Here is a 6,000-nt window from a genome sequence, read left to right as displayed (position 1 = left end):
TGTAACAGCGCAGTAAAAGTTGACACATTTTCGTTAGAGCTTTCAAGTTGGCACTATATACAGTGTAGAAGTGTCACTACGATCACAGTGAACAGGAGAGACTATTGAAACATTCATGTGGTATATATAAGTCAGAGAGCTCTTTGATGTATTTCATTCTTTTTGATTTGGCTTTCTCTGTGCTTCCTTTAAATATTAAAAAGCCTCTGAGAAGAAAAGAGGACTGCATACAATACATACTGTGAGGGTCATATGGAATATTAAGTAGTCAGGTAATGCATACTGGTAGTGGAACTCCCATGGAAGGGCAGCAACAAAGAGTATTTCAATAGAACCATAAGAGAAAGAAAAACAAATATGAAAAGAATGGATTAAAAGCTCTGATTTTCTCATAAACTCCTGCATCCCCTGAGAACTACTTTCTCAGCTTGCTCTCCTCCTACAATGAAACAGAAACGCATAAACATTTAAAACCTTTTAGAAGAATCTAAATTAAGAATACTGCCTCTGGCACTAAGGCTCAACACATGATTCAATTTAAATTTCATGTCAAAAACTGATTAAAAGAACTATCCAGAAATGAAGTATTTGAATTAAGATTACATGGAGCTCCGTTTGACTAGTCTCTAAAAATAAGTAGGTGTTCCATAAGTAGGCTACTTTACTTTGTGGTGAACTCTGAATGAGCTACCGTATGCTCAGACTTAATGAGCTCTTTTTGCAACAATTCTGCTACCTCCTAGGCAGACAAATAACAGCAATTGTTGAAGACTTAAAAGGGCAGTTGGGCCATAATATATTATTACAGAACTTTAAGAAACACTGCCTGCCTTGCCTACTGTTGGAGTCTTCACTTTGTATCAGCAGAGAGACTTCCTTTTATGTAAAGTCAGAAGTGTCAGCCAGTTTCTTTATAATGTACTTTTTCATTATTTATTTTTGATTGCATGCAAGGCTCAGGAATAAATCAATACTAGTTTCATATTTTTACGTTCATATTTTGATTCAAGTTTAAAACTAGACTTACGTTTACACACTGTTATTAAATACCCACTAAATCCAATGTGGGTTTGCAGGGGGTCAGAACTAAAGATTCCAGCATTACTGGGTGCAAAGTTGGAACAACCCCTGGATAGATGTCAATTTATTAGAAGGAGACCATAATAATAGTAATAGTAGTAGTTGTAGGTCCAAGCGTTCATATATATTATCATGTTATCAAGTTATCAATGAAATGCACCTAAAACAATAGAAATCAACTACCCTCTTAGGTTAGATTTCTAGATGGGGGATTGAAAGAAATGTCAAAAACAACTATGTAATTGTTAGTGGTAAAATTGCATCTTTCCCACTATCCATTCTGCACCCCATGTGTTTCAACTTTGGGACCTCTAAGACAAGCTGACTAGGACATTCTTTAACAGCAAGTACGTTTCTAATGTTTCTTTCAACTTAGTTTACCACCGGAAGAGGTCATAACAAAGGTATCCCCCTGTGCCCTTAAGGAACCTCAGTTAGACAAGGAATAGACAATCTAACCACCTGGTCCTTTAGAAGCAGTCAGGCAAAGACACTTGCTTTTAGCTTTCACTAAAAAACAATATTTATTTTCATCAAAACCAATAACAGCCTGGGTGGTGCAAGTCTTTAAGCTGTCCTATCAGCAACAACAAGAAACTGGTGAACATCCAACTTGCCCAGTTCCTTTGTTGCAGATTATGTGTTCTCAGCCAAAATGAAAAAAAATATATATATATATATATGCAGGGTGGCCCATATCTATGTATATGATTGATAGGGTGTTATTATCAGAAAACGAACAATGTTATTATCATATAATGGAACAAGAAAATTAAGAACCTTAAGTGTTTTTTCATCCCCTGTTCTCCATGGCGTGGTCCTCCAATGCGGCATCCAGATTGATACACGCCTGAAGATGAAAAGCAACGTCACAGGTGGCTTGGCACATCTGTACTGGTATCCTCTAAAATTCTTCTGTGATAGTTGCATGTAGCTCAGCCAAATTGTAGATGTGATATTGATACGCCTTGTCTTTTAGGTAACCCCACAGGAAAAAGTCTGGTGGGGTCCAGCACATCATTACTCCCATTCTCGGGCTACTTTAGCAAAACTAGCTTTATTCAACTTGAAACAGGAACAGCAGTTATTTATTGCAGCGGGAGATACCACTCTCCTATACACAGACACAACAAACGGATATAGTCAGGGTCAGGTCAGTGGCCAAGTTTTACTGTTCCCTGCATTTATAATACGATTGGCGCATAGTTGTTTCCACGGTGCTCTGCTGCTGCGCTTCAAACCTGTGGTAGTCTCGGCAATGGACAAGCAGTTCTCCACAGATGTGGCAGTCGCGCATCGGCATGTCATCACGTTGGGGGGTGGAGGGTCCTAAAAGAGTTCAGAAACCTCACATATATGATTGCCAGTTCAAATAGATAAATGCTACCACATGATATATGTCTCAAACCATAAAAAATGAGTCATGTTCATTCATGTATTTCATTCACATATATTAAGATTTTATTGCATCAAACAATCATCATTTCCTTAAATTTTTTCATAACTAAGATTGCATCTCTCAGGCCTAAATACCTTGCCAGCAAATACTGAAAACACGTTCCACACGAGCAGATGAGGCAGGAATAGCTAGATACTGACAAGCAATTTGAGGCAAATACGAGAATCAGTTCTGGTTGCCCTTCCAGGACAGGAGAGGATCAAACTCCTTAGTATGGCACAGTAGGTTTAGGCAACTTAGTACATCCTCTGATGCTGGTTACTCTGTAGTTGTAGAATGGACTTGGGTGTCCATAAATATAGAACGTTTTGTTCTTTTTTTTGTGGTGAATATCAATCCTTTGTAGTTGCTGCTTTTGGTGAAGAGATTGAAGGAACCCTCTTTGTTACAATGTCTTTGATGTTTTGTCTTTCTCCACCCATGCACCGGTCAAGTTTAAATCCTGGGTCCAGGGTTGCAGCCAACTGAAACCACTGCATATTTTCAAACTGAGTCAGGCGTTTCTCAACCGATGAATGAATTGACGCAAGTGCTTGTGGCTTGGTATTGTAAAATGAGGCTCAGCCAATTGCAGAATCTTGCAAAAGTCCCTGTCTTCAATGGTTGACCGAAGACCCATCCCATTAACAATTAAGTCTACAATGCTATCTGTAAGGTACAACAGATGATGGTTGTTGGCTGGCAATTTTGTAGTGAGGTCAAGCAAATCATTCTGTCCAGACTGAATTGAGCTTTTGGTGGTGAGGGTAGTTTTGTCACTGAGAATCTCAGGATAATTCCTCTGGAAACGAAAATAGCAACAAAAAAGGCTAGGTCAACTGTGATTGACTCACATGTACATGTGGCTCCAAAAATGTGTTCAATACATGAATAATATTGTGACTACAATCAATTATTCAATTCAAATAAATAATGGCAACTGGAAAGGCACATTTCTGGGACTCAGCATTGTTGCATGAGAAAGTGGACTAAACGTGCCAGACATGTTCACTGATATTACTTACTGATTCCATTGACTCTTTTTGCCCCATGCACACTACAAAAATGAAATCTAAGCAAGTGAAAAGTATTTAAATCATTAGATTAAATCATATTTTCCTTATTCTAAGAATTCACATAAGTTGTATTTATGATTGTTTAGCTTAATTTAAGAAATATTGTCAAATTAATTTTGCTTACCTCCATTGGCAGATTTATTTGCTAAATAAAACTTTAAAAATTCCCATTTAAAGTTTTTTTTATCTAGTTTAAACATATGCATTTTTTGAAGTGCACAATTTTTTACATGCAACAACATAAACTGAACCTTTTTTTTTATTTTACACTGGTAAATAACCAAACCTACATAATTATCAGCAATGGATTAAATCCTATGCGCATGATTATCGAGTTCATATGTAAATGTTTTTAAAGTACTTGGTCCACAACCAGTACACATACTCGCCTGAAGATGTTATTTAAAGTTTGATGTAGCTCACTTGAATCCATGAATGTGGCTACCTGAAGTTGTAGGAGCTGGTTCCCCAAAATGATCCTTTATAAAGGTCTTCCCCTAAATTTCAGATGTCTCAGTCATTTCCAGTTGAATAGGGATTCCAAATCTATGTGTTAATATTGCAATGCAGAGTTCATACACAAATCAGATCAACAAAACAGTTCCAGATTATACACACAAAGAAATTCAAGGTCATTCAAAATCTTTCCAATAATAATCACAGAAAATCTCCAGTCTCACACCTTCAACATGGGCCCTAATTGGTTTTCATTAACTGTATACTGTTTACTCATAGGTTATGAACCTTCACTTTAAATGGAATTCTGGGCAACATCGCTTTAATCAAATTTAAGAAAATGTTGTTAGGGACATTAATGTGCAGAGTGGCATATGCAAATGAGACAATCAAATTTCATATTTCACTTTTGATTTATAACTGGGAAATTAACATACATAATGTATAAAACATACAATATTGTTGAATTTTATGTTTGTGATTTATGTGATTCCTAATATTTAATATACTGTGGACTATTTAGCAAATAAGTCAAATCATCCTAGAAAATGTAATTGCATGGAACTGATTTGAAATCAGTTCTGTTTCCTGATATTCCAATTCCATTTCATTTCAGTTGCATGCTTACTATATATATATATATATATATATATAGTCCCGGGTCCTCCCTGTGTAGAGTTTGCATGTTCTCCCCATGTCTGTGTGGGTTTCCTCTGAGTACTCCGGTTTCCTCCCACAGTCCAAAGACATGCTGGTTAGGTGCATTGGCGATCCTAAAATTGTCCCTAGTGTGTGCTTGGTGTGTGGGTGTGTGTGTGCGCGCCCTGCCCGGGGTTTGTTCCCTGCCTTGCGCCTGTGTTGGCTGGGATTGGCTCCAGCAGACCCCCGTGACCCTGTAGCTATGGATATAGCGGGTTGGATAATGCATGGATGGATATATATATATATATACACTGTATACATACATATATATAGACACTATATTGCATATACTGTATAGAGAGAGAGAGAGAGAGAGAGAGAAAGAGAGAGAGAGATCTCTGAAGCTGTCATTGTTATCTAAAATAAACAAAGGTAGATTCCTCTGCAACCAAACTTAAACAATTTGGCTCACTTTTTCACATTTATTAGAGGGTCTATTCAAATTTTACAATTTGTCAAAAAATATAAAAGATGTTAAAGTACATTGTTATCACTAACTTCAAGTTAATTTTGTGAAATTTAAAGCGTACTAAGCAAACCACTGTAGAATCCTGCTTCATATTCCAACTTCCTGAGCATGCACTGCACTCCTGTTTAACTTGACAATACTCAAACTATAAGCAAAAGACCTATTGCCTGAAAAATGTAAAGCATCTCCTGTAAAACAAAACAAAAAAAAAACTATAGTAAAATTCTTATTATTAATTGAAGATTAACCTAGCACACATGTCTTTGTTATGTGTGGAAAATCTACATACCCTGCATGAGGATGGAATTTCATCTCAGGACAATGGATGCATGAAGGAACAGTACTGCAACACCATTCTACTTCTTGCATCTAAATCCAAAAACAAAATGCTCTTCATATATTGGAAGTATAGGATCCTTCATTTGATTTAGATAAGACCATGGTGAACATTCCTATTCCCCTTTACCAACACCAAGCAGTGGCATTAATCACAGCTGGAGAAGGTGCAGTAGTCCACAGAGCTAACCAATAATGCAGTCAGTTAAAGATAAACATTTCACATTATTGTGATGAGAGAGACTTCATTCTCTCTAAAGGACACTGATAAACAGAGGGAGATTAAATTATTGTCTTTCAAGGTACTGGGGTTTAAGCCATGCTTGTGCATCCCATCACGGGTGCAGCAGTGCTACTGGAGATAGAGGAAGACTCTGCCCAAAATGTACTAGTCAGGGTGAAGAGAAGCCTTTGTTGCTCAGTAAACAGCTCATAAGGAGTGT

At 37.1% G+C, this 6,000-nt stretch overlaps 1 long non-coding RNA gene across 4 annotated transcripts in view; it reads right to left on the bottom strand.

Moving 5' to 3' along the window:
• Positions 1–2,234: 2,234 nt before the first annotated feature.
• The window catches only part of LOC120526177, a 41,689-nt gene continuing 37,923 nt past the window's right edge, over positions 2,235–6,000 (bottom strand). For 3 of the 4 annotated variants that reach the window (XR_005633088.1, XR_005633085.1, XR_005633090.1), the window contains 3 exons: positions 5,511–5,590; positions 3,980–4,140; positions 2,235–3,320 (listed from right to left, as the gene is read on the bottom strand). This is a non-coding gene — a long non-coding RNA (uncharacterized LOC120526177). The remainder of the gene's footprint in view (positions 3,321–3,979; positions 4,141–5,510; positions 5,591–6,000) is intronic. The other variant, XR_005633089.1, reaches the window with a different exon arrangement.

The sequence above is a fragment of the Polypterus senegalus genome, chromosome 1 (genome assembly GCF_016835505.1).
Source record: "Polypterus senegalus isolate Bchr_013 chromosome 1, ASM1683550v1, whole genome shotgun sequence".
Taxonomy (NCBI): Eukaryota; Metazoa; Chordata; class Cladistia; order Polypteriformes; family Polypteridae; genus Polypterus; species Polypterus senegalus.
Note: the sequence above shows the minus strand (reverse complement) of the source record. Positions and strands in the feature narration are given on the sequence as shown.